Source organism: Rhipicephalus microplus, chromosome 1, assembly GCF_043290135.1.
Source record: "Rhipicephalus microplus isolate Deutch F79 chromosome 1, USDA_Rmic, whole genome shotgun sequence".
In the NCBI taxonomy this organism is placed as follows: Eukaryota; Metazoa; Arthropoda; class Arachnida; order Ixodida; family Ixodidae; genus Rhipicephalus; species Rhipicephalus microplus.
In genome coordinates this window covers 35840969-35867467 of record NC_134700.1, presented here as the reverse complement: position 1 = coordinate 35867467, position 26499 = coordinate 35840969, and the positions used below count along the sequence as shown (strand labels likewise).

The 26499-nt window shown below is 44.4% G+C and overlaps 1 protein-coding gene across 1 annotated transcript in view; it reads left to right on the top strand.

Annotated features, from left to right (window-relative positions):
• The first annotated feature begins 1932 nt into the window (after nucleotides 1-1932).
• LOC119178073 (PAT complex subunit CCDC47) overlaps nucleotides 1933-26499 on the top strand; it is a 613343-nt gene continuing 588776 nt past the window's right edge. Inside the window, exons 1-2 of the mRNA XM_075894166.1 lie at nucleotides 1933-2154; nucleotides 2218-2400. The gene's annotated coding sequence lies outside the window, so the exon portion shown is untranslated. The remainder of the gene's footprint in view (nucleotides 2155-2217; nucleotides 2401-26499) is intronic.

Below are 26499 nucleotides of genomic sequence, written 5' to 3'. Positions count from 1 at the left end.
CGCAAGACCGAACCAACTACAGTGCGTTGGGATATGGCTCGAAAGGCAGCGTTTGCCGAGATTAAAAATATTCTTGTCAGCCAACCGGTTCTCGTGGCACCAGACTACTCCCTGCCTTTCCTAGTTCAGTGTGACGCCAGTGATCGCAGGATGGACGTCGTTCCAAGTCAAGTGAACGAAAAAGGCGAGGAACACCATGTGATCTACGCGAGTAGAAAGCTCACGTCTCGTGAGCAGGCATACAGCACAACGGAAAAAGAATGCGCCTGTTTGGTGTGGGCCATCGAAAAGCTCTCATGTTATCTGAAAGGGTCTTCCTTTGTTTTCGAAACCGACCACTCCCCTTTGGTATGGCTCAACCAGATGTCAAACGAAAAAGGCCGATTGATGAGGTGGAGCCTCACACTCCAACAATTTGATTTCACAGTGCGGCACAAGAAATGCAAACACCATGCATGCTGACTGCCTCAGCCGCACTCCCTTGTGTTTCTCTTTTTCTCTGCCTCCCATTGTGTGTGCATTCATTTTGGCGCAGGCTGCTCCATTGTAGTTTTGGTTTCGTGTTATCTGCTCCCGGTGAATTCCACAGTCGGGCTTTCCCAAACTTGGGCGTCAGGTTGCTCCTGATGTAGTTACTGCGCTCCTGCCGCTTGTTCACTATGCTGTTTCAGATACTTTCATGCCGCCTGACGATTCCAACCCTGCGCCAGGTGTCTTCTGCCAGCTCCTTCTCGCTACATGCGTGGCATCCGAGCACCAATCGGCGACCGAAGCCCGTTCTCATCGTCGCCTTCTCCTGGGAGCCCCAAAAATACTGCGGGCTTGCTGGTGCTTGAGGACACCGAGTGCCATCTTCGTCCACTGTGCAGGTACCAACCACAACGTGCCCGCATGTGCCGCCATGCATCCCGCCGTCTTCACCCGTGTCAAGCACAAGGACAATGTGAACGTGTAAAACGTGCGGTCAGCGCTTGCTTGGACAAACTTGCCTCGAATGTTGGCCACCTGTTCCTACCTTCAGTTGTTCAAGAAGCGTCATCCTCTTGAACGCCTTCCGACATGGGTAGCTTTGGCCGAGTTGTAACATTCGCCCAGCTTGCCACGCTCTTTTGTTTGGCTATCTGCTAAGCTTGCTCGCTTGCCGCAATATCGGCTTCTCTTGCTTTGTTTTTGCCACCCTCTGATTGGTTCGACAGCGCATAAAAAGCACGTCGCTGAGAGAATAAAACGGGATTGTCTTCCTGGCACTGCTTGCGTCGTCTTTTGTCGGCACCCGTCGGTCGTCCAGCCGTCGAATATGTAACAGCGCTAGCAGCTGGCAAGCGCTCTCGACCAATCGTGGTAGCGACCACTGCGCCGCTCTGCGGCGGAATGAAATAACAGCACGCCTCCTGTCAAGGCTTGGTCGGGACCATAGAGTTTTAAATATACACTAGAGGAAACTCTGGCGCTAGTGTCTAAGGGAGCTGCAACGCACGGCTCTTCAGCGAGCATGGAAATGATGGGTAGTACACACATTTGTCTAATTTTCGTACTTCTGGCCTGCTTCTGGCTCCGTGTGTTTTCGTGTGGCTTGGAGCTGTTTTTTTTTTTGCGAAAACATAAATTAGCAAATGTTCACCGTTTGCGCTTCACAACCTCCGTCTTTTGGCTTACCATTTCGAATCAAGTCAATAAGTTCAAAAGAGTTCGTTCTTTCTTTCAAAACAAAACCGTAACCAGCAATAAACGAAGCCGCAAGTACGATTTGCCGCCCGCAAGTACGAAGACTAGGCAAATGTAGGGCAGTGACTGCTACGACCCGGTGAAAATGAAAGCGTATCCCGGAGTCAGGACTCTCCCGGTTTGGCGCAAAACCGTATCTGACGTTGCCATAGGGAGGTTCTCCCTGCCCCTAGACAGGTACTGTTGTAGCTAGGGAGAGAGCCGACAATTCCTCGGCCTTGTCCCTAGCCCCGAGAACACTTACCAGTTCCCAGCCTGCCAGTCATCAGTCACAGTCAAGATTCGTCGGCCTTGTCTTTGCATGTGGAGCTAGCTATGCCTTCTTTGCGCGGCGTGGTGATTGGCGATAGCCAAGTGAAATTTATGTGCACGAGTCGCCTTCCCTTGAACGTCAACGCGGAGCCTCAGGAGATATGCGACAATATTGGGGTACATGTTATTATCTTATGCGTGGTGTGAGTTGCTGAATGTTGCATTTTCTTTACATTTCAGAAGTTAGTTTTACCACTGCAGCAGGACGTGGCCCCTATTGTCTACGTCTTCAAGGTGCTCTCACGCTGCTTCAACCCTGAAGACGCTGATGCGGAGCGCAACAAAAAGAACGCGTGCTTGCTGAACCGCAAGCTGATGGCTACGCTAAAGCGCTGGCCATGTGTTCGCATCTTGAACACAAAGGTAAGCTTGCGCCGGCATGAAAATGCCGTACCGTCGTGGTCGGCACGCAGCTTTTTAAAAACACTATTTAGCCGCGCTAGTCGCTCATTGTTTGCGGTAAAATGATGTAATAGGGGTCTTTAGGATTAAAATGCCGAAATGCGGATCACGACCAGCACTGCCAACAGACCCGAATAAAGCGGAATGTAAAATAGCGAAATGATGGTACTGGTAAAAAGCACGTCAAACCCTGAAGACAATGGTAAAAACATTGGACATGCTCTAAGCCAGAGTCTCATCTATACGCGTCTGCTGTTGGGAGAGCCAGTTTGTGCTGTTTGTGTTGCACGGAAACCAAAGCATTCTAGTGCAAATCGCATAACCAAGGTAGTTATTTTACTTTTGTTAAAGTGAATTCATGTCTTCAGTCTTCAAAACGAAGGTAGGTCAGTAGTCGTATAATGATTGGCTCAGCAGAGAAGTCTTTTGCAACGGATTCACGACTGCTGGCAATATCCATAATGTTAGCTGGTTTTCACCTTTGTTTGAGACGTTCCATTTAACAGTGCAAAATGTATCAATTTGTGGAGAGTTTAGTGCAGATGGTTTTATTCAAACGTTTTTACTTACATGGCACTGCTCTTGGGTTATATACACAAAGCAGCTTTTACCAGTTGTCTGTGAAAGCCCACCACCTGCGGCAGCATAATATTTACAAGGTGGTCAAACTGAACATCAGAAGTACTGGCTTTCAGGCATTTCGTGGACAATTAAAAGTAGACTGAGCTTGCATTTTACTAGAATTGCCTTCATATTGTTACATGACATCGGCAACGAAAGAGCATCATAGATGACGAAGACGATGAAAGCGACCGTGCTCGTGTTGTTGTTGCTGCTGTTCTTCCATCTTGGCTGCAGCTGCCTCTGACTTTCCCTGTATATTTTGTAAATATATTTATTTCATTAATTCTCTCACCCCCGTGATAATATTACTTCTTTTTGGAGAGTGTCAGTTGAAGAGCTCTACTTCGATGCTGTCATGTGGGCTTCGAGAAAGTTTCATTCGTGAGCTACATACTTTCATGAGAACAAGGGCTTTGTAGAAGCTTTTCCATGTAATTGAGATTACAGAGATTGCCTTCCCTTCATCAGGCTCAAAAATGCCATTGAAAGCAGCAACTTTGAGTGTACGTAAGCTACAGCTCATTAGCAAGTTTAACTAACACTACGAACGTGACCACTATGTAAGAACTTGTTTTTGGAAGAGTTGGTCGGAACTTATCATGATTTCAGCGCTAAGTAGATGAACTTATGTAAGAGTAAGAGCATGTGCTTTTTAGTGCTGAAATCACAATGTTGAGTTGATCACTATACTTGCATATACTACAATCTAAAACAATATAGAGTAAAAAGGGTCTTTTTGTCCCACAACAATAATCGTCATCCGGCTTGCTTGCGTTTCATTTCTTAAAAAGACCTGTAATTGTAATGGCAATAGGCTTAATACATCGGTGTTCTGATGGTTCTTGCCATGCCTGTAGATGATGCTGTAATCATACGCCGATAACTTGATGCACCATCTGGTAATTCGTGAAGAAAGGACTTGAGCCGTTGGCTTTTGTAGACCCAATATGCCAAGCAGTGGTTGATGGTCAGTGGCGGAAGTCACCTTTCTACCCTCAATATACTTGTGGGCTGCAAACACCACAGAAAGGCCTTCTCTGTCCAACCGAGCGTAATTGCGTTCTGCCAGCCCGAGAGTCCGAGATGCAAAAGAGATTGGCGCCTCTCTATTTTGGTCGTCACATTGAGACACAACAGCTCTTATGCCGTATGGTGAAGCGTCACATGAGACAAGAAGCTCCTTCTGTTCGTCGTAGTGTGCCAGTACAGTCTGACTGAGAAGCAATTGTCTTAAGCTTGTCAAATGCTCCCGTCTCCACGTGACGTCTTTCTGAAGGAGCTATTAGAGACAGCTGGCAACTGTTGCCCTGTTCTACAAGAATCTGTCGTAGAAAGCCAGCATCCCGAGAACTTGAAGACACTGTCCTGACCATATGCGCAAAAGAATGTTGTCAGTCTGAAGCTGTGGTGGTTCATATGTTCATGTGGCGTTGAACATGGCCTCACTGATGAGTGTGCAGGCTGCGCCCGAGTCGACTTCGAAATCCAAGAACTTGACAATCAAGAACTTTCTTGACTGTCAAATCCTTTTCTGCAAACAGTTGTTGCTGGACCTGCTCATTCTGAAGACCGCAAACGAAACGATCACGCAGCGTTACGTTGTGTACTGTCGGCCATAGTGTCTGTGCTTTTCCCAAAGTTTCATTCTGCTGCTAGTGTCTTGAGCGCCGTGGCGTAATCACTAACTCAGTGAAATCACTGAATCAACTACAGGAAAGAACAAGTTAACAGTCGTAGCTCAGACATTCAAGCCACTGCCAGCTTGCGTTCAATGCAAGGCCCGCCACGTGCCACAGCTGTAGGATAGTTGCGCACGCACTTTGTTGCTGCCGTCATCTAAGGTGACATGCCACTTGCATACACTGCAATATGAAAGAATATCAAGTAAAAAAGCTGTCTTTTTGTCCCACAACAATAATCGTCATCTGGCTTGCTCCCGTTTCTTTTCTTGAAAAGACTGCGCTGGTCACTTTCCTATCAAGCATCCTATGTCGCGCTGACAGAGCGTATGCCATTGGTGACCGGGTAGTGCCAGGCTTGGGGCGATAAGGCAAGGAAAGGAATGCAAGATAGATGAGGATTATTGTTGTGGGGCAAAAATATGCCCTTAAAACTCTATCTTATTTTAGAGTGTATACTGAAGCAGTCCATATGTAATCCATCTTGATGACTGAAGGGCAGCAACTAATTGCCTCTGGGCCTGAAAAAACTGGCCCGCTCACACACTCAGTGTTCCTGCCCGACGGCAGGGTCACCAGCTGCGCAGCTCTTGGGGTTAGTCTAGAGCAGGGGACCGCAACCTTTTTCAAGTGGAGGGCCGCAGTATGGCATGAAGCTGGTGAGGCAGGAACCACACGTCTGAGCGAAGAGAAAGGGTGGTTGAAGAGGGGAAGGGAGTATGCTATGCACGTAAGGAGAAAAAAACTTTCTAAATTGACAATAATGTAATGATGTACAAAAGTGGAATAGAAGTCATGTTTATTTTAAGTACTCACCTCACAGGTACCAAGTTATAAACATAGGTTACAAAAAAAAAACTTATCGCGACTTTAGATTCAGAACATTGTTGGCCAACTCGCACATGCTATCTATATCAAGGTCGTGTGAGCGACAGACTTTGAACATTGTAGAAGTGTTTCTAAGTTAGTGGAAGAGCAGGAAGGAAGGGGGGGGGGGAAAGGGAGGTCCGAATTTGTGCGGGGGGCTGCATGTGGCCCGCTGATTGCCGACCTCTAATCTAGGGTATCCACCTTTGACGAAGTGCTGCATGCTTTTAAAATTGTATCCAACAATAGGTACCGAGCATCAGACTTGCACGGTAAACACTTGCGTGAATCGGATGTGCTGAATAGTTCACATCAGGATGTGCATCGCTTCCACTTTGCAGATTTTTCTGCCCATTTTGTGCATGTCCACTGAGTCTGGCTACAGCCATGTATTTCACATTTTACAGTCCAAGAGCCTTCCTGATTGCATTGGCCATTGTGTATCTGTTTGAAGCGTTTACTCTGTTAACGTTGATCAAAACAACCTGATTCTCTCTCTTTTTACTGTAGTAGCACTGGAGTGTGTTGATAGAAACTACGGCAATACCTGAGACTCGTGACACTCGCGCACTATTAATGTGGATTTTCACCTTGTCGTTGTCAAAAGCACCTTTTAGGTATCACCCGAAGTCGTCCTCATGGCATGGTTTTCGTGGCCTTATAGTATTTGTGTGTGAAGTCCCCTATAAATAGAGACAAATAACATTTATTTTTACATCCGGCGTGTAGGAAGTCCCTGGCCTTACAGGGCGCGGATGTTCCCTCTCTTAGAGCATAGACCTTGAGGATGTTGTGCTCCGACTAGGCGACAGTTGCTCGGGTGCCCCCGCGCCCGTTAGACGGATCGTCGGCTTCTTTTATCCGTTGCTTCGCCAAAGCCTCCTCAAGCCGCTGGAGGCTCATTCCTCTGTTGCATTCCAATGTACGCTAGAGCACGAACAAGGTTGTGAATTATGCCGTCTGCTTCAGCTTCATTCTCATGTGGCCTACAGGATGCACTAAAGGACGTCTTCTGAGATGTCTTAGCCTTCTCAGCCTCAAAGGTTGACATCTTGGGCTTGACAGGATGACACTAAACACTCACAAATTAGGTCATAAAGCGTCTTTGCTCGATCGGTGATCATCTCAGTGTTGCAATATTTGCGCTATAAACTATGGCTGTGTTTCACTGTGGCCTGGAGACTGTCATTCTCATTCCATCAATCCCCGGGTGTCTTTCGTTTTCTTGTCTCCGATGCAGATTTTTTTGTGCTTCGTATTGAGCCCCAGTTTGAGATGAATGTTCGACACAGCTAATACAAAGGGGGAGCCGGTATCAGGCATTAGGCATTCTTTCACAACTAACTGTTCGCCCGGCCATGCTGTGTTCAGCCAACCACTTTTTAGCTCTGTCAAGCATTACTACAGCCTTGCAAGCCTTACTCGCTGCCGGCAGCCACCTCATATGCCCACTTAACTCTTTCTGTACTGCATCCACAGGGCTTTGATAGCTCACTATCGAAAGTTTGAATTGCTGCATTCGAGAAATCTCATGTCTTTCGCGGACATACTGCACCATCCATCATGAAGGAGAAAATCTGTCATTCAATTTATGTCGTTTTTCACCCTGTATGGCCTTGGTTTTTGAATGAGCTTTGAAGTTGCGCGATCGTCTAGTGGGAAGCGGATATGGTCACAGTGAGGTACGTGAGCCCTTTTGTCTGGTGTGAACCGAGAATGCTGGCCCACGTATGTCGCTGATGAGGGGACTTAGACTGGGTAAATTTAGTTCGTTTATTAGTGATGCGCACCCGGCACATTTTGAAATCTGTCTCTCCCGGACCCTCCCCTCGCGTCTGTTAAAAACACTGCTGCACGGGGTCTTTTCCAGTTAATTCACGAAGGTCTTGTGTGAGGGTCACGGTCCCAGCATGGTGCCTCCTCTTGCGTCTGTTAAAAAAACTGCTGCACGGGGGTCTTCTCAAGTTCATTCGCAGAGGTCTCGTGCGAGGGTCACTCTTTCACGGTGCTTTCCCTTAGCATTCTCCCACTGCTCACTTTTTTTATCCAAGTCGTAGGCACCGCGTCGTTCGTTCAACCCGACAACTTTGCTGCAGTCTTGGGCAGTAACTAGTTGCTTGTAACGTGTTACCGGTAACTAGTTCCTTTTTCCAGTATTGCCCAATGGTAACTAGTTACTTTTAAGTGAGAGGAACATGTAACTGTATGTAACACTGTTACTTTTTACGCAGTAACAGTAGCGGAACGTACCGTTAGTTACTTTTGTTAATGTTGTAAAAAGTTATTTAGTAACAACACTCGTTAGAGGCCAATGTTAAGTGCTTTTGACTTTTTCGAACTTTCTTCACCACATTTTCTCCACGTTTTAGCTTTCCACATGAGGGCTCACTCATAGTTAAGAAGTCGCTGAGAGGAATATTCATTCCACAAAAAACGGGGCGTACGACGAGGACACAAGAAGGAAGAGTAGACGCCACAAACACTGACTAGCAACTGAAGAAGCGCACAAAAGACCAAAAAGAAAGAAGACACGAAAAACTTGTCTGTGCATGCCCATGTGCAAGGCTACACTATCAATCCGGCACACGTGGCAAACTACGTGAAAGATAATTGTTAAGACATTTTATTTTCTCTTTTCGCAATTGATGGTATTGCAACTCAACAGCTTGCCAAGTTCACGTTCCACTTTTTAGAGGGGGAAAGGCATATATAGTCTTTTTGACTCTTGAGCTGCTAGCTCTCTTGTTGTGCCAAGGGAGCCTCCTTCCGAGGCTTCGACCTAATAGTGTTGACTGACAGGTGGCTAGAAAATGGCAGCTTGAAACGGCTGAAAGTCTGATGAGCCATGAACTGGTGAATAAACAAAAGGAGAATTTTAAAGGCTCTTTTTTCTTTGTTAGACAGATAATTAATTACAACAAACACATAAGCTGAGGAAACTATAGGGAATGTTATTTGTAGTCAATATAATGAAAATGCTAAGAAAGTAAAAAAAAATGGGCGAAGAGATAACTTGCCGCTGGCAGGGACCGAACTTCCACTTTTCAAATAACGTGTCCAATGCTCTACCAACTGAGGTACTGTGGTTTTATTTTTTTTTTCAGCTTCTTTGTGGCTGACTGTAAAGGTCTTAGAAGTGTGGCAGCTTGGGCTAGTTGGTATGGCATGACGATAGTTATAGCGCGAGAACAAAACGACGACACAGAGACAAGAAGGATACTCCAACTTAATACAACAATTCAGAAATTGACACATGTTCCGCCTCCTATGCAGGTGGCATCTTCAGTATACACTGGGAACAATAACAAGAAAGAGGAAAAAAATTAGCGGACTTCAATCAGTTCATCAGTCACTCATCTCCTTGCAAGCATCCGGCAAGTGGCCGCGGTTGCTATTGCAAGCCGATTCGTTGTGGGAAATGAATTACTTTTTCAGAAGTTCCCCTCCCTCACTTTTGCTCATGAGCCAGTGTCATCTCATTGTTTAGGTCAAAGCTACATACACCCTGTCCAGCAGTGTTCAACAAGCTCCATCCAAGAACGCATCGTATGGTCGACTTTACCAACCTTTGCTTCCCTGGTACTTTCCTGATCCTTCCCTGATCCTTTGCTGCCCGTTTCATTGATGTAATTATGTCGCTTCGCAATCCCCGCATCGTACTTGTAGATGATTCTGTACTGATAGTTTCCAGGTGTGCGGTCTTTGGGTTTTGTGAACACGTGTCCCAAGTTATAGCGGGGCTTAAAAGCGGTTTGTACCCCAGGTGGTAGAAATTTCCGGAACCCTCCACTACGGCGTCTCTGAAAATCATATGGTGGTTTTGGGACGTTAAACTCCACATATCAATCAAAAACAGTCGCCTCACTACTCAAAAACTACTCAAATGGCATTTGATTCACACTTGTATTTCATTTGGTTCTAAAATTTACTATTCATGCACCCCTTGCCTTGTGCAACACGTGCACAACTTTACTTGATGCCAGATACATTGTATGAAGTGGGTAGATGCTAGGCATCTTCTTCACTACCGTCATTACTGGGTCATCAATAGAAAAATGAATCTGTGTTTCAGAATTTGCTGTACCAGCAAGGTCTATAAAAATGATAACATTTAATACTTTATCTAACAATATCAGATTTTACAAAGTTCTTGATCTAACAAAGAAATTTTCCTTCTCTGGCGCCTGCCCATACCATTCGATATTTCATTCACCCTCATTAAAGGACCCCTAAACTGGCTTCAATAATTTTTTACATTTCAAGTAAGCGGGCATCACATTCAGAATGTCATTGCAATCAACAATGCCAAATGTGACGACACTAAAAGCGATGAGCATGCCGCAAATTTTAAGAAATAGTTCCTTCTCTTCTACAAGTTTTTTGGGAATCCTGAGCGTTTATTGTGACATAAACATCCTTGTCTGTTCTTGTAATTCACGAAAAAAGCTTGTTTGCTCACAGGTAAGTGTGCTCACTGCTCTTCATCTTCGCATGGTAAGGAAGAGACAAGTCGATAAACAAAGCATAGCGAAGAAAAAAGCAAAACTTGAAAAAGATTTTTGTAAATCATCAAATGCATGTAGCGCTATTGTTACAGCACACATTTGAAAAATTCTCATGGCTTCGTGTTCTTTGCAGACTCCTGTGCAACTAAATTTCAACCTCTAAATGGTTTAGGTGTACTGACACTATTTTAGGGTGTCCCAGTAGGGACATTTTTTTTTTGTTTCCATGGTGAGCACAGTGAGCGTTCTCCACACACCGGAGCAAGACAACATGTATAACATATTTAACTCTGGTTTTAAAGTTAGCATTCCTCAGCATCCTCAGAGTGGGCACGGCGGACCAGCTGCGGGCATGTGGCCTCACAAGCCATTTCTCTGCTTAATGCAGGTGCTCGTTTTTGGTTTGACCGGAGCGACGTATCATCCAAACTTCTGTTCTACCGGATCTACAAGCTGTCAAAACGTGCCTGTTCCTTCCACGTGGTTTCTTAACACGGGATCACCGACGGAGGCTTATCAAGGAACCTTTCTTCTCATGCCAGCCTTGGTCACGTCAACCCCAGCGCCACCTGCACGTCATGTGACATCGGTCGACAACTCTATAAAAGGACGACTGAAACTGCACACCTTCAGTGGGCACGGCGGACCAGCTGCGGGCATGTGGCCTCACAAGCCATTTCTCTGCTTAATGCAGGTGCTCGTTTTTGGTTTGACCGGAGCGACGTATCATCCAAACTTCTGTTCTACCGGATCTACAAGCTGTCAAAACGTGCCTGTTCCTTCCACGTGGTTTCTTAACACGGGATCACCGACGGAGGCTTATCAAGGAACCTTTCTTCTCATGCCAGCCTTGGTCACGTCAACCCCAGCGCCACCTGCACGTCATGTGACATCGGTCGACAACTCTATAAAAGGACGACTGAAACTGCACACCTTCAGTGGGCACGGCGGACCAGCTGCGGGCATGTGGCCTCACAAGCCATTTCTCTGCTTAATGCAGGTTAGTTATTACTCTGCTTCGTTCAAGAGCGATTACCGCTGCCTTTTGGTCTTGCCGTGCCCACGGCGTTGTGCTAGTATCGCTTACGAAATGTACTGTGCATGCTTGCTTCTATTGTGCGGTGATGTTGAGACAAATCCAGGTCCCGACATAGAAAAAATGCTGCAAGAACTACTGGTAGGACAAACCAAATTGGTTGAAGATGTGGCGGCTCTTAGAACACAGCAAAATAACATGGAAAAGATTTTCGCTGATTGGGGCCGTCGGTTCACTGAATTAGAAAAACGTGCTGCTCGTGTAGATGATCTTGAACGGACCGTAAAATCTCTAGAATCCAAAATTGTGGACTTAGAAGACAGGAGTAGGCGTTCTAATCTGTTGATCTTCGGTCTTCAAGAGGAAGCCGGTGAAACGGAAACTGAGCTTAAGCAAAAAGTTGTTACCGATATATTTTCCGAGAAATTAAATGTAAATTGTAGTTCGATTGGAAGAATCCATCGTCTAGGGAAGCCGGGTAAACAAAGACCAGTTATCATTTTTTTTCAAAACTTCAATGAAAAACGTGATGTTCTGAAAAACGCCTACAAGCTAAAAGGGACAAGCTTTTCCGTACAAAACGATTACTCGCGTGAAACACTCAGAAAACGTAAATTGCTATGGGACAGTGCGAAAGCAGAAAAAAAGAAGGCAAGAAAGTCGCTTTAATAGACGAGAAACTGCGAGTCGATAACGATTACTTTATATGGAGCGATCCCACCAACAGCAGGGTTAAAATTCATAACTATCGTAGCACTTCAAAAAAGGACTGACTTCCTCCACCTCGTGATTTCCGAATTTTGAACATTAATGCACGAAGTGTTCTTAATAAAACTGATAAGCTTGAAGCGGTTATTCTTGGGCATAACCCACACGTGGTCGTCATCACGGAAACTTGGTTGCATGACGAAATAGATGATACGGACGTCTTTCCCTCTGATTACCGTGCTTTCCGTCGTGATAGGCATACAAGGGGTGGTGGTGTTGCTGTCTTGGTGAGGCAAGATATCACCGCAGTTCTCCTACGTCAGACAGCTAATCTTGAAACGCTTTCTTTAAAAATTTTATGCCGTAATACATCTTTTCTATTATTTGCTGTTTATCGAGCCCCTGATTCCCCTCCGCAATTTCTTCAAGATCTGCATGAACACATGGCATCTTTTGTACACAATAAAATTTTTTTAATAGGTGATTTCAATCTACCGGGCATTGACTGGATTCGCGGTACATATAGCGCTGATGTGAGCGTAAACAATGAACATTTGCGTGACATTATTTTGATGCATAACTTACAGCAAGTGGTTACTGAGCCTACACGAATTAGCGCTGCTTCTGCTTCAATACTTGACCTTATATTTATTAGCCAGACTTTTCAAGAGTTTTCTGTTTCTGTTGAACAAGGCATTTCTGATCACGAACTTGTGGCTTTTTCCTGTACCATCGATCTTCCCAAGTCTACTAGTTGTAAAACTGTTTCTGTAAAGGATTATTCACGTGCCAATGATGTGAGCGTACTAGATTACCTTGATGATAGTCTGAGTGCTTTTGGGGGACATGACGCTGCTAAACTTTGGGACGAATTTAAGAATATTTGTATGCACTGTATCGACAACTTTATTCCAAGCAGAACTAAAAAAACATCCAAACCTACTCCCTGGATGACGCGTGAGATAGTGCATGCGAAGAGAAAAGTCAAACGTCTGAGACGACGGGGTATTTCTCGTGACGAAATCGTACCATGCCAAGCTAAATTAAACGAGGCTGTTAGGGCAGCTAAACTTCGTTACTTTCAATTTACCCTGCCTAACTTCATCCGAACTGCTCCCAGCAAGTTTTGGAGCTTTCTCAGCAAAAAAAGTAAACCAGTTGACCATATTATGCACGAGGGCAATCCTGTCGTCGCTAAACAAGAGATCGCTGTTCACTTCAATGCTTATTTTAATAGTATATTTTCAAACTCGCCTGTTCCCCGTTGCCTGAATCACACATTGGTGAAGGATGACTTTAGTTTTGTTTCTTTGCCTGGCGTCTTTTCTATGCTGTTGAATATAAAAACAAAATCATCACCCGGGCCTGACAACTTACCAAACGTGTTTCTTCACAGATACGCCGAAATGCTATCGCGTTTTCTTGTTATCATCTTTCGTGCATCACTATCTTCAGCAGTGCTTCCGAACGACTGGCTATCTGCTCGTGTCATTCCTATCCTAAAGAAAGGCGACCCATCATTAGTTCAAAACTACCGCCCCATATCACTAACCTCCTCTTGTTGTAAACTTTTAGAACACATTATTGCTAACGAAATCACTAGGTTTCTTGATGATCGAGCTATTTTAACTCCTATGCAGCATGGATTTAGGAAGGGCCTCTCCACTGTAACCCAATTAACTACTGTAATTCACAGTCTCGCTAGCGTTGTCGACAAATCAGGACAAACTGACGTCATATTTCTGGATTTTAGGAAGGCGTTTGATCTCGTGTCACATGCGAAACTAATCGAAAAACTTGTTCATCTGGACGTTCCCTCATACCTAGTAAATTGGATTTCTGCTTACCTCACTAACCGTAGGCAATTTGTTGCAATTGACAATTGCTGTTCGAGTGACCTTGCTGTTACTTCTGGAGTTCCCCAAGGAAGTGTTCTTGGACCTTTATTATTTAATATATACATTAATGACATAGTTGACTCTATTACTGAACCTGTACAGATAAAATTATTCGCTGATGACTGCTTACTCTTTAATGAAATTACCTGCCAGCAAGACCAAATCACCCTAAACTCTAACCTTCAAAAAATTTTAACATGGTGCGAACGCTGGGACATGCAGCTTAATATTGATAAAACAGTATTTATGAAAATCACCAAAAAACTTAATAAACTTTCGTTTACGTATAATCTTGCATCCATGCCTCTTACAGAGGTTGATGAATATAAGTACCTGGGTGTCATCATAACTAATAATCTCAGTTGGAACTCCCACATCTCTCACCTTTGCGACTCAGCCTTCAAAAAACTCTGCTACCTCAGACACAAATTAAAACATGCTCCTCCCGAGACCCGTCTAACCGCTTATACCTCTCTTGTCCGTCCTAAGCTTGAATATGCAGCTATCGTATGGGATCCTTACACTAAAACTAACATCGATGCGCTAGAAAGGATCCAACGTAAAGCAGTAAGATTCATCTTCTCCAAATATCGCACCAGTGACTCTCCAAGTGACCTAATGGCCCAACACAACATTCAGTCCTTGCAACTAAGAAGAAAAATTCACAGGCTTAAATTTCTATTCTTACTGTATAATAATAAATTGTCTCTTTCTCCTGAACCTTACATAAAGCCTCTCACTGCTCGCCGAACAAGACATCGCCACTCTGCCACATTAACGCCTTACAATACCAGAACCAACATCTTTAAGTATTCCTTTTTTCCTCGAACAGTTGCCGACTGGAACAGCCTACCTCTTAGTACACTCAGCAACACCGACTCTATCGCATCCATTTCATCTTAGATCTAGCCCTTCCTCTTTCAATACAGTGATCCAGTATTTTTTTTCCCCTGTTTATTTTTTTTTACTAACTCCTTTGTACATTGATTAGATAGTTCTGTATTGTTTATCTTCTCATATTTTATATTATTTTTCTTTGTATCACATTTCTTTTAGTGCTCATTTACTTGTTAGTAGATTCACTTTGTTGTTGCTTTGTATAGATCCTACTTGTATATATTCTTGATATTTGCAGACTTTGTACTTTTGTTCGTACTTTTCCCCTCCTGCCTGGGCCTATTAAGGCCTGCAGTATTCCTAAAATAAAATAAAATAAATCTGCAAGCCAGCCTGATTGCAAGAGACAATATCACGACAAGTCAACACATATTGTGGTGCACTTCAAGGTCCGCCATCGACCAGGCTGTCATGCAAGACAAAAGACAGCATGTCCGAATGAATGCTTCTTCTTTAATGGATTATCGAATGAATGAGAACAAATGACTTCATGCCCTCGAGCGATCGGAGCTCGAGAAGCGCAATGATCATGACAGACGTCTGCTAGACTGATGATGTTCACAGGTCACTGTGTTTGCAAAATCTGTGTCTGGCGTGCAGCCTAAATTACAGCAATCATTGTCTGAGCTCTGGGCGACCAGTCACTTGGCATCGTTTACGTGAAAACGTGGCATTGACAGCCGTTTCGTGTATTTGCGAGTTTGAGCTTCTCGTGATGTCAGACTTGTTTTGATACATCCCTGTGAAGCCACCTTCGATACAGAAAAAGCACTACGACACTCTTTTTAAGGTTCTCAACAGTTATTTTTATTTAAAGCAAGGGTCGGTGATCTGCGGCCCTCGAGGCCGTATTATGCAGCTTCAGACAGGTGAGCGTCAGACCACCTCCCACCTATAATTAGACTATGCACCTCCCAAGTAACAAATGAGCAACTATATAACTTTCTGCGTCTGTTTGGTGAGCACCTTTGGCTTATATAGTTTTGACTTGATTTCGATTCAGGTTTTGTGGATCATTATTGTTAATCCGCCTATTTCCTAATTGACTGGAAATTCAACTCCTTTCCAGTTTGCCATGCAAGCCCCCGCAGTGTCTACTTCGTGCGACTTGTCCCTCCACTTCAAAAGGTTACTGACCTCTCTGATCTAGAGCAACAACCGAAAGATATTCGAAATTGGCGTCATTACTTTTTAAAGAAAAACTGACTTTGTACCAAATGTCATTTGGGATGATGGCTCAACCCCACAAGTGCGATTTTTTGGTGAACAATGTCTAGTTGAGCTAACTATAACACAAGAAGGCATTCTGGATCTGCTCCTTAAAATAGATGAGAAAAAAATGCCCAGGACCTGATCAAATTACCAACGCCTTCCTAAGGCGATATGCCGAGTGGTGTTCAGTTTTTTGGACATATTTACAAAGTCCCTTCACTCCAGTGATGTTCCGACAGATTGGAGGAGTGCCAAGGTGATACCAATTCACAAACAAGGTTCGGGAAATAACGTTGCAAACTACCAAGTACTTGTAAAACTCTGGATCACAATTTGACTGCTCACCTCATGTTCCTTATGTTCCTAGAAATTTTTCTCATTTTTCGTATTTCATGCAATTGTGGCTACGCGGGGCGGCGGCCAAAACCCCACTGCCACTGCAGTTGTGAGCTGTTAACAGCTTTTGCTGTAAAAAAAAGTGCACTTCATGAACCCGCCGTGAAGTAGTACTAGCACTACCATTCGAGTCTGTTGCACCACTTGTGTCCGACGCACCATCTAAGCCGCCACTCTTGGTGTCCCAAAGGAGATCATCCTTGGTCACTTCTTAGACGACCTAATGGCAATGTCGACCTTAATACGCTTCCATGTGTCTGAAATACATGTTGTAGCAATGTTTCAATCACTGTCGCAAACACTGCACGGGTAATCTCCATTCTTCTCGTGATCTCCATTGCTTTCGTCTGGATGGCTTTGGCAAGGACAGTGAAGTTCGTTTTGTTCGCTGCAAACAAACTCGCAGAGTTCCTGTTCAAGATCGGGGTGCCGACCCTTGCGTGCAGGAGCGTAGCCAGAATTTTTTTCGGGAGGGATTTCACCATACTTTTTGCATGTTCGTGCATCCCTTTGCATATGTGGGCATATATACACATGCAAAAATAAAAAAAAATTAATTCAAAAGACTGCGCAAGCAGGGGCGTAGCCCCTGCTTGTGTAGTCCCGTAAACTTCTTGCGGGGGTGTAGCCGGATGGGGGGAGGGGGGACATGGGCGGTTCAAACACCCCTTCAAATTTTTTTAGTTTTGCATGTCTATACACACGCACACATACAAAGGCACACATGAACATGCAAAAAAGTATGGTTTAACCCCCCTCCCCCCCGAAAAAGTTTTTGGCTATGCTACTGACTTCTTGCATGTTGCACCGCCCTTCAAAATCTGCTACCGCTGCTTCCTCCACTTCATGATGCAGGCTCGGTCCATGCCGAACTCTGCTACAGCACTATGGTTGAGTGCTTGAATTCACAAGCAAACTTTTTTCCAATTTGGTTTAGCAGAAACAGGGGGCGTACTTAAAATAACGATACTATGGTATTACTTTTCTATAATTGACATTGTGCCCCAGGGTATTTCAATTGAAAGGAATACATGTAGCATGACTTTGCATTAATTTCCTTTCATTGATGCTAATCACTACTCAAAAAATCGTGCACCTTTCTGTATCGCTAAAAATAAATGTAGAAATCACATATATCGCCACACCTTTAATGCACAAATAATTGCATTTATTGCACATTCATCAAGCTGGTGACTGTCTATACAGGACACTATCTCTGCATGCTCAGGTGTGTATGTGCAGGCCTTGTAGTTATGGCCTTGCTATCTCTGCCAGCACTCTGTTCCATTGCTATTTGTTAATTTGCCAAGCAGGTAGGTCTGAACACATTTTAGAGTGCAATGTGGGCTAGTTGGCACTGCTTCATTGGGTTACACCATGAAGAAAGAAGCCAAGGTATGCCGTGCTGTGTCCCATTGTTTGATTCTCTTGGCTTTTCCCTCATTTTTGGAGCGCTGTAACAATGAACATTTGAAGGCATTCACTTAGAGTTCTTGTTATCACATTTGGGAGCATGCTCCAAGCCTAGCTCATCTGCACATGATTAACCCCTCAAGCACTTATGACGACCTGTGCTCGTCGTGGCTCTTCAACAATGTTTCAAGGAGCTCACTGAAATGTTTTCCTGTATAAAACACAGACGGCAGCACAGGTTTCATGGCTCCCGCTTTTATTGAGTCTGCCCACTAAAAGGGCGATGCGTGCTTTGGTTTCCCGTTCATTATAAACGAACATGGCCTCATCTGTGAGGCGATCTCACATGGGGTATCTTTCTCCTTCAGATGATAAAAGGGTTAGTGATGCGAATGTTGGTGAAGGATTATTTTAGTCATGTTTGAATTTTATTTGAGATTACACTTCAAGTGCCTCAGGAATGAGTTATTGCATGACTGTGCAAAAAATGATGAATAATGCGTTACCTGCTGCAGAGCGTTTTTGCAAGTATTTTTCTGTTTTGAACACGTCACCGAAGCATTTCACGTCGTACAAAAATCTTCATTTTTTAAAGGTATAACTGCACTAAGCAGACAGGGACATAGAGAAGAACAGTTATACCTTTGAAGAATAAATATCAACCAACTACCCCAATTCGGTGCTGTCTTGCACTACCGGTATCATCTTAGTGGGCGCTGGGCAGCCATTGTGCCTATCAGCAAAGCAATATTTATTCGCGCCAATAGTTAATACACTGGAATGGGGCACGATCGTCAACGTGCATGCACGCGTGGACACCGCACCACAATCATCGGAAATGAATTTTCAGAGTTCGACACATCAAGCGCAAGTGATCGATCAAACAGCTCGTACTTTTCAAAAGTAGAGCGCGTGACAATTGTACAAAGCACTAAGATCAATTGGAAGTTGCCTCATAGCGCGTACGTTACTCACCTGTCGTAGTGGTCGAGTACGAATATCCAAGAGTGAAGAAGTATCACACCTTCACACACGGAGGAAGGAAAAGTAAGGAGAGGGCATGCCCAGCCGGCGCGGGGCGTCAAAAGTGTGGCGGAAATGACATCATGGCGGCCATAATCACTAGGCACAATGGCGGCGTTGTTATGGTTACGTGTTGCGCAGTGGAGCTGGTCTAGCAGTGAGCAGCCGCGGCTGACGGCAGAAAGTGTGCCTCCCCAGGTCTCGTGCTGAGCCGTGTCGGATAATATCTGTGCTCTGCGCCGCGTTATTGGTTACGCAGTGTTCTCCTGGCAGTTACATTGCTCTTAGCGACGTTTACAAATCCCTTAATCCATCACGGGGTTTCAACAGTGCGTAGAACAAGTGCATATTCATGTGTCGTGCGGCGGATGACACGGATGACGCAGTTATAGTGTTCAGCGAAATTGCGTTGAGCACCACGACAAAGCTGAATGACGACGAACGCCTTGCAGGTCAGTGACGGTTGAGCAGTGCTCCTGCTTGTGACAACGGACGACGCTGTTGAGCCCAGCAAGACGCCATGAGGACCATGTGCACATACGTATTTTCGTGTTGTGTGTGTACAGTAACAACTTGCATGTGCGTATTAAAACACCTTTTCTGTTCCGCTTGGTACACCCTTCACCAGCATTGCATGTAATTTCAACGTAACAGCAACCGCGTTCAACTGGGACTAGCACCGTGCTCAAAGTCCCCACGGTCGCAGAATGCTGACGCCGGTGAGTTTCACGCGGAACACGGACACAGTGGCAGGACGCTGCGTCGGCCGCATGGCGGAAAGCAACCGTAGAAGGCGCACGACCGATCGTGTTGTCTGTACAGTTGCTGAATTAATGACGTGAAAGCACTCGCCGTTGTCAGTGCATCTAGCGCGCGTTCTCTCGTAGTTGCTTCGTTGTCGGCGAGCTGTTACTCCCTGTTATTACTCGGACGAAGCGATTTCGCTGAAGGTGTCCCACTGGCTCAGAGTGATGAGCCCCGTTTCATTAGTTTCGGATCGTCACGACACACTCGCTGCGCAGCCCACGTGTTTTTCGAGCCGGAGAGAGAGTCGTGCCTTCTGCTTTACATTTGGATGTAAACAAGCGAGGAAAATTTGCCTAGTCAATATGGCCGACTTCCTGCTTCATCCCGGCTTCACAACGAGTGACGTCAGGGCCTCTCCTATCTTTCCTTTCTCCGTGCCTTCACATGTGACAAAACATACACCAGCTTCATAACAAATGCAAAAATTAACGCGTATAACTCAAGAAAGTCGCGAAAGAATAATTTGTATCGCGCGAACTTTGCATGCTTGTTTGCAAGTAAACAATCAGCCATTGCAGACAATGTCGATGTCGATCGAGCTTTTGTAAATTTGGTACGAAACGCAAAGCACCTTAAAAAGACGTACAAATACCGCCGCAATAGTAATAATAATAATCTAAGCAATCTAAAACTAATATTTTAAACTGATTTAGACTCCTCCTTAAACTTCAATTGACGCACCATGCACCCAATCCACGCGGCTTGAAATGTAACTGCCTTGCATCACCGTTATGAAAGTAGTGCAGACACCGCGTTCATGCATTATCTACACAGGAAGACAACCAGGTCACGTTTTCACAATAAGATTTTATTATAATGCTGTTGGTTGTAAGTGCTAGGCCTTCACTCTGAAAGAACATAAAACTTTGGCCAGGCTTTTGATATCTTGGTTTTTCCAGAGCTTTGGAAAATCTACAAAATCTGAAATGATAAATAGTAGGTGAGTTATTGCAGGTCAGGAAATTCACTAACTCAACAATAAGCAATACGTTAAATAATTAAGCAGCTGTATCAGATAGAACATATGAGAGACTAAAATTTTATTATTAGTGGAAGCCTCAGTCTAGTGCCAATGTCAACACAATGTACTTGTCATCAGTGCACCTGTTCAGGCAGTGCTCATCATCAGCAATTGTAATTTTTGTAGTTTTACGTGCCCAAACAATGATATGATAAGACACGCCGTAGTGGAGGGCTCCGTAAATTTTGACCATCTGGTGTTGTTTAACGTGCACTGACATTGCACGTACTACAGTTTACTACAAACATTTGTCAGAATTACGCCATCAAATCGACGATACCATTCACAAGAGCACGTGCGTCCTGTCCAACACCAAAAAGGGCATGTGAGCTTAGAGAGAAAAACAATAAGTGACGCAAGCCGCAGTAGTTTCAGTGCGATCGCGAGCGGCAATTATCCCTTCTGTGCATTATTTTGTTTTCCATGCGACGAGCACACTAAAATTACCTAGCTGGCTCAGTTAATACACGTGCAAGCGATCATGTGCTGTACAGCCGCACCACAAAAGATGATAACAATGTACTAGAATTGCTTTTCCTAACAACTATCAAGCGGTTAAAGCATGGGTCCCTCACCTTTATCGTTGAGGAACGTGCGCTGCACGTACTCGGCGACGAATTCGTGCGTTGCGATGTGGTTCCTCACGAAGACAGGCTAACGCCACAAACGTCACATTTCACGCGCATATTGACTTCTGGGGTTACAATATGGACGTCCCTGACATGCCGCAGTATGTTTTTCCTCTTTGTGAACAACATATATATAGTGCAAATCTCGCAACGACGGCTTTCGTCGTCAGTGGCAGCTCGATCACAGTTGACCTGTGCCATTCCAAAGCGGAGTGAACAAGAACGGACATAGTTGCGAGCACCAGTATTTGTAATTTTAGTGCGGCATTGTAATCCAATTACCCACGGCATGCCATCGTTGCCCCGTGAGTAGTGAAGATGACACTAGGGACGAAATTCACCAAGCACGTGACATACTAGGCACTCCGTGGCAATACGAGGGAAAGTCAAAGCTAACTTAGAAAAAAAGTCTTTAAGTGACGTCACATGTGAGTGACGTCATGTATTGTTTGCGACAGAGTCCAGACTCCGGCGAAAAGCATGCGTGAAAAGAGCGCAAACGCTATTTTCACCCAACTTGGCTTGGATCCGTACAAAGCTATTGAGAAATGGTGAGTCAGGCAACCTGAGGTTCTCTGCTGAGTTAAATCTGGTTTTCTGGGCATATGTTTTCCGCATTTGGCGTGCTGTGGCTTTTGGTTACAGTGGGTCAGGCAACCTTAGGATCTCTCGGCGTGTGTGCATGCGGGCGTGGGATGAGCTGTACGGGATCGCGAGCTGTACACATCTGTGTTGTGCTGCACGTGCGCTGATTTCGGTGTCCTTGTAGTGGGCGTGGGCACTGCGATTGATCTTATTGTTGCCCATGTGCTTGACGAACGCGGACGGTGTTTGCAGCTCTTGAACTTGCACTAGGGTTCCTTGGACTAGAGACCATATTTGCACTGTCACTACGTTCTTCAGTGTTATTTTTGTGATTGCTAATATTTTATTGTGTGTGTGTGTGTGTGTGTGTGTGTGTGTGTGTGTGTGCGCGCGTGTGTGTGTGTGTGTGTGTGTGTGTGTGTGAGGTGGCAGCGTACGTTGTACAAATTTTTCTGAGCATGAAAATATGTTTTTCACTGTGCTTGATCATATGCTTCGGCAACTTGCTTTTGACTGTTTTGCCGCGTGCTCATCGACTGTATCAATTCATCAATGAGTGGCAATGCAACCATTTTATTGGTCAACGAGGCCGATTTTTTGTCTCGGTTAAGCCATGCAAGTGTTACACGATGTCATTTTGATTGAGATCCTGATCGTGATTGCAAAATGCAGAAGTGAGTCGTTCCTGCTTCAGAAACACGAATGAAATTGAAAGAGCCTGTATGGCTCTACTCGTTCCTCATACAGCTGCATATGATCATGCAATCGATAGTTGTACATGAACAAGTGTTTGACGCCTCGGTATGTAGTACGTGCGGTTTGCGCCGCACATGTTTTCCTGCCTATGCGTGCCTCATTTTCCAGCGCGAAATGGAGCCCTTGTGAGCAATAAACAAACTAGTATCAATTCCTTTCAGAGATAAAAATAAGAACAGATAGTTTTGTTTTTCCGTAATTGGAAATTAAACGGATTTCTAAGGAGAAAAAAAAACTTCGTCCATGTAGGATGACAGCAAAAAAAGCACTGAAAAATGGTGACTTCTTTTAATGTATAAAAATGTTGTACAATGACATAATTTACAATTTGAGATTTACGTATACCTTTGAAGGAAGGTGACTGTGGTGTATTCAGCAAAACGTACTAATTGACATTAAACATATGAACAAATGTACAGACAGATGTATGTCCAACATTTGCATATGTTTTATTTAACCACCTGTTTACATTTGCATAATGATGCCAGAAGCAACACAAGTGTTATCAACATCAGTTGCGGTAAGCTGATATGTAGTGCTTGCACTCTCAAGGGTGATAGCTCCGAACACTGCTTCATAAATCTGCCAAAAAAGTGTATGGCCCTTAACTACAATCGACGTGTACTAGTCATGACGGCTGCATCATAGGAGTGTTTGTGTAATTTTCAGAAAATTCTATAGTTAGCTTTGCGACAGCAATTGACCTTTCAAGCAGCATTGTGCCTGAATGGTGTCAATTTCCTCAGCAGTGTCGAGACCTGGTGTGGCTCTGTGATAGAATACTTGATTGCCACGCAGAATGTTTGATTTTCATTTCATGAGTGAATTAAACCACTGTGAGCAGGCATTAACAGTATTTGTGCTATGAAGTGGTTTTTTTGCTAGTAAAAACAAAAAAAGTCATGACTACGCCCCCCTCTAAAATGTATGGCTGGATCCGCCCCTGGCTTCACATACACCAAATTTGGTGTTACGTGACATCAATAGATGACGAAGGTATATGACTGGTGCAAAAATTATAAACATGACATGCATGTCTTGTGAGAACATGACTTCATACCACGCTCATGATGCAATCGCAGCTGTTTCGCTATCTTCACATATAATGAACTTGGTAATTATGTGGCGTAAATGGACGATGAAGGTAAATGACACGTCCAAACATGATAATCATGATATCCATGTCATGTAAAACATCACTACATGCTACCCTCATAGCAGGCTCGCGGCCGTTTTGCTAGCTCCACATTTACCAAATTTGGTGTCACATGGCGTGAATAGACGATGAAGGTAAAATTAAAACATGTCCAAACATGATAATCATGACATGGAAGTCATGCTCAGTATAATTTATGTATGTTTCATAACATTCTGATTTTAGGCAGCATATCAACCTTCATTATTCGTGCTTCACATATCGATTCCCACTGTACCTGGGATCTTCCATTTTTAATTAATGAACTCATTACCATATTTCTCATTTTCTGCATTCACACTTTAACACCTTAGACCCTGAGTGCATTATATGGAATTGCACATGTGTGCATGGAGGCCACCTACAAACTGGGTTCTAATAGGTCTGGCCTACCTTCGACGTGTCTTAATCCGTTATTTGTTTTCTATGCTTCCAAATTACAAGTGCACCTTCACTCTTGCCTTATTGCTAAATGAGCTCTATTTCATACCTGTCAGCTTTATAATAGGATTTGACAGTATTGTGTACCCTAAAATAAAGTGATAATCCTACCCTGGTTTCATTTTGGCTCCGTTGATGCCAGGGATGCATGCATAGTCATTGTGCATCTCTAGCCATGTGGTACGAAACACACACACACACACACACACACACACACACACACACACACACACACACACACAAACTCTCTCCTTTGACGTAGAGGTACGTGTATGAGGGAGTAGAGATTTAGTGACAAATTGCTAAGGGGTTCTCAGGGTGGGGCTATCTCACTGAGCTAGCAAGACCTCTGTTCCCATCACGCCTCTGCCACTTTTGAACTACTACTAAGTTTTTACTAACTCGAGAATGAGCAGAGTCATGCGTTTGTGTTAGCATGGAAGCATATAAAAGCAGCACAGACCAAGGTGAGAAGCAATAGTGCATCTTTACCATTCTCAAAATAATTATTTCTTTTTGTGACTGATTTTTCCAGTCACTATTCAGCATGTGGCTCTTCGAGGCAATCTTATGATGCAAAATAGTGCCAAAATATTCTGTGTAAAGTTAGGGCTGTGTTTTCCGGGGCACATTTAGCTAGTGTGCAGGCTGCATTGGTATTGGACTAAATTAAGTTGTGCATTACTTGATGGGGAAGATATTTAATAGCGCCATAAAGGAAAGGTGGGTGAAAATGACATACACAACATATGTGTTTTTTGCCTTCTATTTCATCTACTGTGCTGTTTGATACCTTCCTAAAATCCATATTCAGTACTACACCTGCAGTGTGGGCTGCCATGTACAGTCTAAACAAGTGCTCCACAAAGTTTGGGAGAGTCATTCATTTCAAAGTACGAGAGCAGATTGATTGATTTGTGGGGTGTAACGTCCCCAAACCACCATATGATTATGAGAGACGCCGTAGTGGAGGGCTCCGGAAATTTCGACCACCTGGGGTTCTTTAACGTGCACTCAAATCTGAGCACACGGGCCTACAACATTTCCGCCTCCATAGAAAATGCAGCCGCCGCAGCCGGTATTTGATTCCGTGACCTGCGAGTCAGCAACCGGGTACCTTAGCCACTAGACCTCCGCGGCAGGAAATTACGGGAGTTGAGGCACCACATCTGCCATGTATGGGTTACATCATTGAAAAAGAAAATGAGTATACTACACTTGCGAGAAAGTTAAAATAATGTCAGCAATTCTAAACTTGGAGAGAAAGGACAAAGGTTTCCAGTGCTATATATGTACTGGTGAGAAACATTAAGCACACCTTTCTCAGAGAAACGGATTCTCGGGAACTGCAGGATTATCTGAAAGTATGGTACGTCACATGCACCTCATCCGGTTTACATATTGCGCATGCACATCTGCACTTCACAGCAAAGGTTATTGCAATGAATTGAGCCAATAAAGTTTTTTCGTTATAATTGTTGCAGCTACACTGCAGAAACACGGCTCGCCGTGGGTTTTCTATTTGAGCCTAGAAATATGTCACGTAAGATGGATATTCCCACGTGAACTGCAAGTGAAGCAAGTTGTGCAGAGTCACGTGAACGCGTTCACGTGAACGCGTCAATGAAGTCTGAACAAACATAGCTTCCAAGGCATACATGCGATAATTCACTGCATAATATTGTAACGAACAAATAGAGTGCCGGAAGCTAAAACAGCTATTTATTAAAGGGCGAACTTGTGCCCGTCAACTAAATACACAAAGGTTGTGAGCTCACTGGTCAAAACCTCGTCAACTTCTCTAGCGTCTCGCCTCCAGCTGCTCCCCGAAAAACCGCCAGCGTTCCTTGTCCAGCGCGTGATGTGGTGACACGTGCAGCCAGCGTTGCATGGCGCGTGTAGCTTGGCGTGTTTGGCTTGTCAGTTGCTGTGGCAGAATTCATAAGAGCAGGAAGCGGGGCAAGACTTCGGTAGGCGCCTAACAACATGCGGCATTAGTCCCCCTCCTGAAACGCATCGTCCCGATGCGTACGCTGACGTCGAACAGTTTTGTAAAGGAGTATTTATCTGATGTTTGAGCACATCTATCAGTTGTCTCATTCAGCGCCTTTCGTAGTACGGTTTCGTTCGTACTACATGTGCGACTTCTGGGCGATTCCTGCGTCGGGTTGAGCACACTTGCCCTTGAGGAATTACTTCGTAGTTTAGCGTGCCTAACTGTTTGTCTCCGGGGTTGTACTGTACGTCTCTCCGCTTCAGATTATAGCGACTTGCATCGGAGCCTTGTTGCAAAATAATACGATGTCTTGCCAATTGCCGTGCCTCTTCTGCCCTTTCTATGTAGTCGCTGATGTGTGGGTCACTCTAA